This window comes from Bufo gargarizans, chromosome 3 (assembly GCF_014858855.1).
Source record: "Bufo gargarizans isolate SCDJY-AF-19 chromosome 3, ASM1485885v1, whole genome shotgun sequence".
In the NCBI taxonomy this organism is placed as follows: domain Eukaryota; kingdom Metazoa; phylum Chordata; class Amphibia; order Anura; family Bufonidae; genus Bufo; species Bufo gargarizans.
This window is the reverse complement of record NC_058082.1, coordinates 155,881,576-155,895,243: the sequence shown is the minus strand read 5'-3', so window position 1 is coordinate 155,895,243 and position 13,668 is coordinate 155,881,576.

Below are 13,668 nucleotides of genomic sequence, written 5' to 3'. Positions count from 1 at the left end.
ACTACACTATAGCCCCTGATCACCCCCCTGAACCCCAATTAACCCTTTGATCACTCCTGTCAATCACAAGTGAAAAGAAAAAAGTGATCAGTGCAAACTGTCACTTTTTTTTTTCACTGTTATTGACCGTTAGGTTTTAGGTATAGTTTAGGTCCCTTGGTTAGGTAGTTAGCGATCAGTTAGCGCCCAGCCCACCGCACCGCAGTCCGTTATTCGCTGATTAGCGTATCGCTAATCAGCATTTGTACTTTTATAGTATCTGGAAGTGATCAAAACTGATCACGGTCAGATCTATAATAGTACTAGTGTCACTTTAATTCGCCCTCCACCCAAAACGCAGTGTTTGCCCGATCAGGCCTGATCGGTCGCCCACACGTGCGTTCGCTCACACCCGCCCCACCGCAGTGACAAAAAAAAATTTTTTTTTGATCACTGCACATTCACTTTACACGCACTGCGGCGATAAAAAAATCAGTTTTGATATTTTTTATCAACCGCAGCGGCCTCCGGTACTTCGCTAGCCTCCCCTTTGTAAGACAGGCTTGCTTTTTTTTTCTTGGGTAGTCTCAGGGAATACCCCTAAATTTAGTTGCCCACATGTCTAACAGGGGGTATTCCTCTGAAGAGGCCTACAGGCTTCTGACCCAGTCGGATGAGGAGTGGGAACCCTCATCTGATGAATCCAGCGGGTCAGAATACGAACCTGTAGAAAGCAGTGGCTCTCTGACCCAAAGTTCGGACGAGGAGGCTGAGGTCCCTGATACCACCAGGCGTACCCGGCCCCGTGTCGCTAGACCGCAGGTTGCGCAGGATCCGCTTCAAGAGCAGCAGAGTGGGGCTGGTGCTGTCGGATTACGTGGTGAGGCATACACCAGCAGCCCAGCCCTCCCTGGACCTAGTACCAGCACTGCCGTACAATCTGGTGAAGTAGCGAGCACCAGAAGGGCAGTTGAAGCTGGTACGGTGGCACGTGCAGTAGTGACCCCGTCGCAGCCACCGCAAAGACGTGCCCGTAGAGCCCCTAGAATCCCAGAGGTGCTGGCAAACCCTGATTGGCAGTCCCCAACTTCAGCCGCACCTGTAGTTTTCCCTTTCACTGCCCAGTCTGGAGTTCGGGTTGAGACGGCTCAAATCGGTTTGGCCCTGGGATTTTTTGAGCTGTTCTTGACTGCGGAGCTTTTAGACATAGTTGTGGCCGAAACAAACAGGTATGCCACACAATTTATCACCGCTAACCCGGGAAGCTTTTATGCCCAGCCTTTCCGGTGGAAACCAGTCCAAGTTTCCGAACTTAAAACTTTTCTGGGCCTCCTCCTCAACATGGGCCTGACAAAAAAGCATGAATTGCGGTCATATTGGTCCACGAACCCGATTCATCACATGCCCATGTTCTCTGCTGCCATGTCCAGGGCACGTTTTGAGGCCATCCTGCGGTTCCTGCACTTTAGTGACAACACCGCCTCCCGTCCCAGGGGCCACCCTGCTTTTGACCGGCTCCACAAAATTCGGCCCCTCATAGACCATTTCAACCAGAAATTTGCAGATATTTATACCCCAGAGCAAAACATCTGCATAGACGAGTCCCTGATACATTTTACCGGGCGCCTTGGCTTCAAACAATACATCCCAAGCAAGCGCGCCCGGTATGGGGTCAAATTGTATAAGCTCTGTGAAAGGGCCACAGGCTATACCCACAAATTTCGGGTCTATGAGGGAAAAGATCAGACCCTGGAGCCGGTCGGTTGCCCTGACTACCTGGGGAGCAGTGGGAAGACAGTTTGGGACTTGGTGTCACTCTTATTCGGCAAGGGGTACCATCTTTATGTGGACAATTTTTACACAAGTGTGGCCCTCTTTAGGCATTTGTTTCTAGAACGGATTGGCGCCTGTGGTACCGCGCGAACTAGTCGCGCGGGCTTCCCCCAACGGCTCGTTACCACCCGTCTTGCAAGGGGGCAGAGGGCCGCACTGTGTAACGAAGAACTGCTCGCGGTGAAATGGAGAGACAAGCGTGACGTTTACATGCTCTCCTCCATTCACGCAGACACGACAATACAAATTGAGCGAGCAACCCGTGTCATTGAAAAGCCCCTCTCAGTCCACGACTATAACCTCCACATGGGAGGGGTCGACTTCAATGACCAGATGTTGTCTCCGTATTTAGTTTCCCGACGCACCAGACGCTGGTATAAGAAGGTGTCTGTATATTTAATTCAATTGGCTCTGTACAATAGTTTTGTTCTCTACAGTAAGGCTGGGAGAACTGGATCCTTCCTCAAATTTCAGGAAGAGATCATCGAGAACCTCCTGTATCCAGGAGGTTCCGTGGCCCCAACCACCAGTGTAGTTAGCCGTCTACACGAGCGACATTTCCCCAATGTCGTTCCTGGTACCTCAACCCAACCGTCACCCCGAAAAAGATGTCGTGTCTGTAGCAGGAGTGGAATAAGGCGTGACACCCGCTATTTCTGTCCTGACTGTCCGGACCACCTTGCCCTATGCTTTGGAGAGTGTTTCCGGAAGTACCACTCACAGGTACACTATTAGCATAGGGATCATCTCACCAGGATAGGCACACAGGGCTATTAAGGCCCATTCACTCACTGCTGCTGCAAACGTCTCCTTTCACATGGGACAAAGTGCATAACGCACTTCGCCACATCTTTGGGCGATTTGCGCTTTGCACATTGTCCCATGGGGAAGGAGAGGTTTGTTCTATAAAGGTAAAAAAAAAAAAAAAAAAAAAAACTGGTAAGCAAACAGGTTAATGTTTAGTTCCAAAAGTTAAAGTTACATGTTCTGTTCCAAAGTTAATAAAATTAATGCGTTGTGGCCTGTTTTTTTTTTTTTTTTTTTTTTTTTTTTTTTTACACCTTCCAGGTGGACCAACCGATCGACCAGCTGCAGCACCGATGTGCATTCTGACAGAAGCATTGCGCTGCTGTCAGATTACACGCAAGTCGGTGTATGCGACGCTGCAAGACGGGATTTTCTCCTCTGCAGTGACAGATACGTTTGCCGAGGCATACGAGCTGAGGAGGAGGCGGCGTTCCTATGCTTTGGCAAGCACTTTGTATATATATATATATATATATATATATATAAATAAAAAAATCCCGGCAATGATTTATTCATCCACATCGATTGATGTGAATGGAGAAATCTGGTTTGCCAGGGCATACGAGCTAAGTGGGTATGGATGTAGGGCGGAGCTCCTATGTCCTGGCAGACGCCTTTCCCCTCCATTTTTTTTTTTTGGCAGAGATTTTTTCATCCACATTGATCGATGCGAATGAAGAAATCTGTGCCGTTCATTTTTTTCTTTCAGCCCAGAGGCTGAACGGAAAAAAAAATCTCATTACCTGTATGCTCAATATAAGGAGAATAGCAGAAACTCCTAATGCTGGCCATACATGTAATGATTGCGGAGACCCTCAAATGCCAGGGCAGTACAAACACCCCACAACTGACCCCATTTTGGAAAGAAGACACCCCAAGGTATTTGCTGAGGGGCATATTGAGTCCATGAAAGATTAAAATTTTTGTCCTAAGTTAGCGGAAAGTGAGACTTTGTGAGAAAAAAAAAATAATCAATTTCCGCTAACTTATGCAAAAAAAAAAAAAAATTCTATGAACTTGCCAGGCCCCTCATTGGATACCTTGGGGTGTCTTCTTTCCAAAGTGGGGTCACATGTGGGGTATTTATACTGCCCTGACTTTTTAGGGGCCCTAAAGCGTGAGAAGAAGTCTGGGATCCAAATGTCTAAAAATGCCCTCCTAAAAGGAATTTGGGCCCCTTTGCGCATCTAGGCTGCAAAAAAGTGTCACACATCTGGTATCGCCGTACTCAGGAGAAGTTGGGGAATGTGTTTCGGGTTGTCATTTTACATATACCCATGCTGGGTGAGAAAAATATCTTGGTCAAATGCCAACTTTGTATAAAAAAATGGGAAAAGTTGTCTTTTGCCAAGATATTTCTCTCACCCAGCATGGGTATATGTAAAATGACACCCCAAAACACATTCCCCAACTTCTCCTGAGTACGGCGATACCAGATGTGTGACACTTTTTTGATGCCAAGGTGGGCAAAGGGGCACATATTCCAAAGTGCACCTTTCGGATTTCACCGGTCATTTTTTACAGATTTTGATTGCAAAGTACTTCTCACACATATGGGCCCCTAAATTGCCAGGGCAGTATAACTATGCCACGAGTGACCCCATTTTGGAAAGAAGACACCCCAAGGTATTCCGTGAGGGGCATGGCGAGTTCCTAGAATTTTTTATTTTTTGTCGCAAGTTAGTGGAATATGAGACTTTGTAAGGAAAAAAGAGAAAAAAAAAAATCATAATTATCCGCTAACTTGTGACAAAAAAATAAAAAATTCTAGGAACTCGCAGTGCCCCTCACGGAATACCTTGGGGTGTCTTCTTTCCAAAATGGGGTCACTTGTGGCGTAGTTATACTGCCCTGGCAATTTAGGGGCCCAAATGTGTGAGAAGTACCTTGCAATCAAAATGTGTAAAAAATGGCCTGCAAAATCTGAAAGGTGCACTTTGGAATATGTGCCCCTTTGCCCACCTTGGCAGCAAAAAAGTGCAACACATCTGGTATCGCCGTACTCAGGAGAAGTTGGGGAATGTGTTTTGGGGTGTCATTTTACATATACCCATGCTGGATGAGAGAAATATCTTGGCAAAAGACAACTTTTCCCATTTTTTTATACAAAGTTGGCATTTGACCAAGATATTTTTCTCACCCAGCATGGGTATATGTAAAATGACACCCCAAAACACATTCCCCAACTTCTCCTGAGTACAGCGATACCAGATGTGTCACACTTTTTTGCTGCCAAGGTGGGCAAAGGGGCACATATTCCAAAGTGCACCTTTCAGATTTTGCAGGCCATTTTTTACACATTTTGATTGCAAGGTACTTCTCACACATTTGGGCCCCTAAATTGCCAGGGCAGTATAACTACGCCACAAGTGACCCCATTTTGGAAAGAAGACACCCCAGGGTATTCCGTGAGGGGCATGGCGAGTTCCTAGAATTTTTTATTTTTTGTCGCAAGTTAGTGGAATATGAGACTTTGTAAGGAAAAAAGAGAAAAAAAAAAATCATAATTATCCGCTAACTTGTGACAAAAAAATAAAAAATTCTAGGAACTCGCAGTGCCCCTCACGGAATACCTTGGGGTGTCTTCTTTCCAAAATGGGGTCACTCGTGGCATAGTTATACTGCCCTGGCAATTTAGGGGCCCATATGTGTGAGAAGTACTTTGCAATCAAAATCTGTAAAAAATGACCGGTGAAATCCGAAAGGTGCACTTTGGAATATGTGCCCCTTTGCCCACCTTGGCAGCAAAAAAGTGTGACACATCTGGTATTGCTGTACTCAGGAGAAGTTGGGGAATGTGTTTTGGGGTGTCATTTTACATATACCCATGCTGGATGAGAGAAATATCTTGGCAAAAGACAACTTTTCCCATTTTTTTATACAAAGTTGGCATTTGACCAAGATATTTTTCTCACCCAGCATGGGTATATGTAAAATGACACCCCAAAACACATTCCCCAACTTCTCCTGAGTACAGCAATACCAGATGTGTCACACTTTTTTGCTGCCAAGGTGGGCAAAGGGGCACATATTCCAAAGTGCACCTTTCGGATTTCACCGGTCATTTTTTACAGATTTTGATTGCAAAGTACTTCTCACACATATGGGCCCCTAAATTGCCAGGGCAGTATAACTACGCCACAAGTGACCCCATTTTGGAAAGAAGACACCCCAGGGTATTCCGTGAGGGGCATGGCGAGTTCCTAGAATTTTTTATTTTTTGTCGCAAGTTAGTGGAATATGAGACTTTGTAAGGAAAAAAGAGAAAAAAAAAAAATCATAATTATCCGCTAACTTGTGACAAAAAAATAAAAAATTCTAGGAACTCGCAGTGCCCCTCACGGAATACCTTGGGGTGTCTTCTTTCCAAAATGGGGTCACTTGTGGCGTAGTTATACTGCCCTGGCAATTTAGGGGCCCAAATGTGTGAGAAGTACCTTGCAATCAAAATGTGTAAAAAATGGCCTGCAAAATCTGAAAGGTGCACTTTGGAATATGTGCCCCTTTGCCCACCTTGGCAGCAAAAAAGTGCAACACATCTGGTATCGCCGTACTCAGGAGAAGTTGGGGAATGTGTTTTGGGGTGTCATTTTACATATACCCATGCTGGATGAGAGAAATATCTTGGCAAAAGACAACTTTTCCCATTTTTTTATACAAAGTTGGCATTTGACCAAGATATTTTTCTCACCCAGCATGGGTATATGTAAAATGACACCCCAAAACACATTCCCCAACTTCTCCTGAGTACAGCGATACCAGATGTGTCACACTTTTTTGCTGCCAAGGTGGGCAAAGGGGCACATATTCCAAAGTGCACCTTTCGGATTTCACCGGTCATTTTTTACAGATTTTGATTGCAAAGTACTTCTCACACATATGGGCCCCTAAATTGCCAGGGCAGTATAACTACGCCACAAGTGACCCCATTTTGGAAAGAAGACACTCCAAGGTATTCCGTGAGGGGCATGGCGAGTTCCTAGAATTTTTTATTTTTTGTCGCAAGTTAGTGGAATATGAGACTTTGTAAGGAAAAAAGAGAAAGAAAAAAAAAAATCATCATTTTCCGCTAACTTGTGACAAAAAAAAAAAAATTCTAGGAACTCGCCATGCCCCTCACGGAATACCTTGGGGTGTCTTCTTTCCAAAATGGGGTCACTTGTGACGTAGTTATACTGCCCTGGCAATTTAGGGGCCCAAATGTGTGAGAAGTACCTTGCAATCAAAATCTGTAAAAAATGGCCTGCAAAATCTGAAAGGTGCACTTTGGAATATGTGCCCCTTTGCCCACCTTGGCACAAAAAAGTGTGACACATCTGGTATCGCCGTACTCAGGAGAAGTTGGGGAATGTGTTTTGGGGTGTCATTTTACATATACCCATGCTGGATGAGAGAAATATCTTGGCAAAAGACAACTTTTCCCATTTTTTTATACAAAGTTGGCATTTGACCAAGATATTTTTCTCACCCAGCATGGGTATATGTAAAATGACACCCCAAAACACATTCCCCAACTTCTCCTGAGTACAGCAATACCAGATGTGTCACACTTTTTTGCTGCCAAGGTGGGCAAAGGGGCACATATTCCAAAGTGCACCTTTCGGATTTCACCGGTCATTTTTTACAGATTTTGATTGCAAAGTACTTCTCACACATATGGGCCCCTAAATTGCCAGGGCAGTATAACTACGCCACAAGTGACCCCATTTTGGAAAGAAGACACCCCAAGGTATTCCGTGAGGGGCATGGCGAGTTCCTAGAATTTTTTATTTTTTGTCGCAAGTTAGTGGAATATGAGACTTTGTAAGGAAAAAAGAGAAAGAAAAAAAAAAATCATCATTTTCCGCTAACTTGTGACAAAAAAAAAAAATTCTAGGAACTCGCCATGCCCCTCACGGAATACCTTGGGGTGTCTTCTTTCCAAAATGGGGTCACTTGTGACGTAGTTATACTGCCCTGGCAATTTAGGGGCCCAAATGTGTGAGAAGTACCTTGCAATCAAAATCTGTAAAAAATGGCCTGCAAAATCTGAAAGGTGCACTTTGGAATATGTGCCCCTTTGCCCACCTTGGCAGCAAAAAAGTGTGACACATCTGGTATCGCCGTACTCAGGAGAAGTTGGGGAATGTGTTTTGGGGTGTCATTTTACATATACCCATGCTGGATGAGAGAAATATCTTGGCAAAAGACAACTTTTCCCATTTTTTTATACAAAGTTGGCATTTGACCAAGATATTTTTCTCACCCAGCATGGGTATATGTAAAATGACACCCCAAAACACATTCCCCAACTTCTCCTGAGTACGGCGATACCAGATGTGTCACACGTTTTTGCTGCCAAGGTGGGCAAAGGGGCACATATTCCAAAGTGCACCTTTTGGATTTCACCGGTCATTTTTTACACATTTTGATTGCAAAGTTCTTCTCACACATTTTGGCCCCTAAATTGCCAGGGCAGTATAACTACCCCACAAGTGACCCCATTTTGGAAAGAAGACACCCCAAGGTATTCCGTGAGGGGCATGGCGAGTTCCTAGAATTTTTTATTTTTTGTCGCAAGTTAGTGGAATATGAGACTTTGTAATAAAAAATTAAAAAAATAAAATCATCATCATTTTCCGCTAACTTGTGACAAAAAATAAAAAGTTCTATGAACTCACTATGCCCATCAGCGAATACCTTAGGGTGTCTACTTTCCGAAATGGGGTCATTTGTGGGGGTTTTCTACTGTTTGGGCATTGTAGAACCTCAGGAATCATGACAGGTGCTCAGAAAGTCAGAGCTGTTTCAAAAAGCGGAAATTCACATTTTTGTACCATAGTTTGTAAATGCTATAACTTTTACCCAAACCATTTTTTTTTTTGCCCAAACATTTTTTTTTATCAAAGACATGTAGAACAATAAATTTGGCGAAAAATTTATATATGGATGTCGTTTTTTTTTGCAAAATTTTACAGCTGAAAGTGAAAAATGTCATTTTTTTGCAAAAAAATCGTTACATTTTGATTAATAACAAAAAAAGTAAAAATGCCAGCAGCAATGAAATACCACCAAATGAAAGCTCTATAAATTCATTTGTATGGTAAGTTGCATGACCGAGCGATAAACGGTGAAAGTAGTGTAGTGCCGAAGTGTAAAAAGTGCTCTGGTCATGAAGGGGATTTCACCTAGCGGGGCTGAAGTGGTTAAACGGGTGCCCTTTTTCATTAAGAAGAGCTCCTGATGCACCAAGGGGAGCCACAAGTCTTCTAAATACATGCTTGTGCATGGCAAGCTTCACGATGCTACTATGGATTTCTGGGAAGCATGCAAATTAGCTTGCATCAGCCTATGGCATAAGGTGTTAATTTGCATTTCATCATTTTAGCAACCCAAAATAATGGATTGTTGACTACATTAATAACAACAACTATGTTTTGAATGAGAGCAAAAGCGAGAGTATATGAGACAGAAAAAACTATAGTTGAACTAAAGAGAGTTTCTCAATCCAATATAGCTATCTTTAAACTGGAACCCTTTTTCATTAAGAAGAGCTCCTGATGCACTAAGGGGAGCCCCAAGTCTGCTATATTCATGCTTGTGCATGGCAAGCTTCACAATGCTACTATGGATTTCTGGGAAAGACATGCAAATTAGCTTCCATAAGCCTATTGCAGAAGATGTAAATTTGCATATCATCATTGTAAAAACCAAAAATAATGGATTGTTGCCTACATTAGACATAACAACTATGATTTGCATGAGAGCAAAAGCTAAAGCATACGAAACAGAGAAAACTAAAAATGCACTAAAGATAGTTTCTCAATCCAATATAGCTATCTTTAAATGGGTACCCTTTTTCATTAAGGAGAGCTCCTGATGCACCAAGGGGAGGCGCAAGTCTGCTAAATACATGCTTGTGCATGGCAAGCTTCACGATGCTACTATGGATTTCTGGGAAACATGCAAATTAGCTTCCATCAGCCTATGGCATAAGGTGTTAATTTGAATTTCATCATTCTAAAAACCCAAAATAATGGATTGTTGCCTACATTAATAATAACAACTATGTTTTGAGAGAGTGCAAAAGCGAGCGCATACGAGACAGAAAAAGCTAAAACTGCACTAAAGAGAGTTTCTTGATCATATATAGCTATCTTTAAACAGGTACCCTTTTTCATTAAGGAGAGCTCCTGATGCACCAAGGGGAGCCACAAGTCTGCTAAATACATGCTTGTGCATGGCAAGCTTTACGGTGCTACTATGGATTTCTGGGAAAGACATGCAAATTAGCTTCCATAAGCCTACGTCAGAAGACGTTTATTTGCATATCATCTTTCTCAAAACCCATAACAATGGAGTTTGGCCTACATTAGAAATAACAACTATTTTTTTAGGGAGAGCAAGAGCAAGAGCAAGAGCAAGAGCAAGAGCAAGAGCAAGAGCAAGAGCAAGAGCAAGAGCAAGAGCAAGAGCAAGAGCAAGAGCAAGAGCAAGAGCAAGAGCAAGAGCAAGAGCAAGAGCAAGAGCAAGAGCAAGAGCAAGAGCAAATGAGACAGAGAAAACTATAGTTGTACTAGGTAGAGTTTCTCAATCCGAAATAGCTATCTTTAAACGGGTACCCTTTTTTATTAAGGAGAGCTCCTGATGCACCAAGGGGAGCCACAAGTCATTTTAATACCTGCTTGTGCATGGCAAGCTTCACGATGCTACTATGGATTTCTGGGAAACATGCAAATTAGCTTCCATCAGCCTATGGCATAAGGTGTTAATTTGCATTTCATCATTCTAGAAACCCAAAATAATAGATTGTTGCCTACATCAATAATAAGAACTATGTTTTGAGTGAGAGGAAAAGCGAGAGCATATGAGACAGAAAAAACTATAGTTGCAATAAAGAGAGTTTCTCAATCCAATATAGCTATCTTTAAACGGGTACCCTTTTTCATTAAGGAGAGCGCCTGATGCACCAAGGGGAGCCCCAAGTCTGCTAAATACATGCTTGTGCATGGCTAGCTTCACTATGCTACTATGGATTTCTGGGAAAGACATGCAAATTAGCTTCCATCAGCCTATGGCATAAGGTGTTAATTTGCATTTCATCATTCTAGCAACCCAAAATAATGGATTGTTGCCTACATTAATAATAACAACTATGTTTTGAGTGAGAGCAATAGCGAGAGCATAGGAAACAGAAAAAACTATAGTTGCACTAAAGAGAGTTTCTCAATCCAATATAGCTATTAGAGTTGAGGGAACACCTGGATGTTCGGGTTCGAGAAGTTCGGCCGAACTTCCCGAAAATGTTCGGGTTCGGGATCCGAACTTCGTCCCAAACCCCATTGAAGTCAATGAGGACCCGAACTTTTCGGCACTAAAACGGCTGTAAAACAGCCCAGGAAAGGGCTAGAGGGCTGCAAAAGGCAGCAACATGTAGGTAAATCCCCTGCAAACAAATGTGGATAGGGAAATTAAATAAATAAAAATTAACCAAATTCAATTGGAGAGAGGTCCCATAGCAGAGAATCTGGCTTCCCGTCACCCACCACTGGAACAGTCCATTCTCAGATATTTAGGCCCCGGCACCCAGGCAGAGGAGAGAGGTCCCTTAACAGACAATCTGGCTTCATGTCAGCAGAGAATCAGTCTTCATGTCATAGCAGAGAATCAGGCTTCACGTCACCCACCACTGCAACAGTCCATTTTCATAAATTTAGGCCCAGCACCCAGGCAGAGGAGAGAGGTCCCGTAACAGAGAATCTGGCTTCATGTCAGCAGAGAATTAGTCTGCATGTCATAGCAGAGAATGAGGCTTCACATCAGCCACCACTGCAACAGTCCATTGGCATATATTTAGGCCCAGCACACAGGCAGAGGAGAGAGGTCCCGTAACAGAGGATCTGGCTTCATGTCAGCAGAGAATCAGTCTTCATGTCATAGCAGAGAATCAGGCTTCACGTCACCCACCACTGTAAAAGTCCATTTTCATAAATTTAGGCCCAGCACGCAGGCAGAGGAGAGAGGTCCCGTAACAGACAATCTGGCTTCATGTCAGCAGAGAATTAGTCTGCATGTCATAGCAGAGAATAAGGCTTCACGTCAGCCACCAATGCAACAGTCCATTGTCAGATATTTAGGCCCAGCACCCAGGCAGAGGAGAGAGGTCCCGTAACAGAGGATCAGTCTTCATATCATAGCAGAGAATCAGTCTTCATATCATAGCAGAGAATCAGGCTTCACGTCACCCACCACTGCAACAGTCCATTGGCATATATTTAGGCCCAGCACCCAGGCAGAGGAGAGAGGTCCCGTAACAGAGGATCTGGCTTCCTGTCAGCAGAGAATTAGTCTGCATGTCATAGCAGAGAATCAGGCTTCACGTCACCCAACATTGGAACAGTCCATTGGCATATATTTAGGCCCCGGCACCCAGACAGAGGAGAGGTTCATTCAACTTTTGGTAGCCTCGCAATATAATGGTAAAATGAAAATAAAAATAGGATTGAATGAGGAAGTGCCTTGGAGTACAATAATATATGGTTATGGGGAGGTAGTTAATGTCTAATCTGGACAAGGGACGGACAGGTCCTGTGGGATCCATGCCTGGTTCATTTTTATGAACGTCAGCTTGTCCACATTGGCTGTAGACAGGCGGCTGCGTTTGTCTGTAATGACGCCCCCTGCCGTGCTGAATACACGTTCAGACAAAACGCTGGCCGCCGGGCAGGCCAGCACCTCCAAGGCATAAAAGGCTAGCTCTGGCCACGTGGACAATTTAGAGACCCAGAAGTTGAATGGGGCCGAACCATCAGTCAGTACGTGGAGGGGTGTGCACACGTACTGTTCCACCATGTTAGTGAAATGTTGCCTCCTGCTAACACGTTGCGTATCAGGTGGTGGTGCAGTTAGCTGTGGCGTGTTGACAAAAGTTTTCCACATCTCTGCCATGCTAACCCTGCCCTCAGAGGAGCTGGCCGTGACACAGCTGCCTTGGCGACCTCTTGCTCCTCCTTTGCCTTGGCCTTGGGCTTCCACTTGTTCCCCTGTGACATTTGGGAATGCTCTCAGTAGCGCGTCTACCAACGTGCGCTTGTACTCGCGCATCTTCCTATTACGCTCCAGTGCAGGAAGTAAGGTGGGCACATTGTCTTTGTAGCATGGATCCAGCAGGGTGGCAACCCAGTAGTCCGCACAGGTTAAAATGTGGGCAACTCTGCTGTCGTTGCGCAGGCACTGCAGCATGTAGTCGCTCATGTGTGCCAGGCTGCCCAGGGGTAAGGACAAGCTGTCCTCTGTGGGAGGCGTATCGTCATCGTCCTGCCTTTCCCCCCAGCCACACACCAGTGATGGACCCGAGCTGCGTTGGGTGCCACCCCGCTGTGACCATGCTTCATCCTCATCCTCCTCCACCTCCTCCTCATCCTTGTCCTCCTCGTCCTCCAGTAGTGGGCCCTGTCTGGCCACATTTGTACCTGGCCTCTGCTGTTGCCAAAAACCTCCCTCTGAGTCACTTCGAAGAGACTGGCCTGAAAGTGCTAAAAATTACCCCTCTTCCTCCTCCTCCTCCTCCTCCTCCTGGGCCACCTCCTCTTCCATCATCGCCCTAAGTGTTTTCTCAAGGAGACATAGAAGTGGTATTGTAACGCTGATAACGGCGTCATCGCCACTGGCCATGTTGGTGGAGTATTTGAAACAGCGCAACAGGGCACACAGGTCTCGCATGGAGGCCCAGTCATTGGTGGTGAAGTGGTGCTGTTCTGTAGTGCGACTGACCCGTGCGTGCTGCAGCTGAAACTCCACTATGGCCTGCTGCTGCTCGCACAGTCTGTCCAGCATGTGCAAGGTGGAGTTCCACCTGGTGGGCACGTCGCATATGAGGCGGTGAGCGGGAAGGCCGAAGTTACGCTGTAGCGCAGACAGGCGAGCAGCAGCAGGATGTGAACGCCGGAAGCGCGAACAGACGGCCTGCACTTTATGCAGCAGCTCTGACATGTCGGGGTAGTTGTGAATGAACTTCTGCACCACCAAATTCAGCACATGCGCCAAGCAAGGGATGTGCGTCAAATTGGC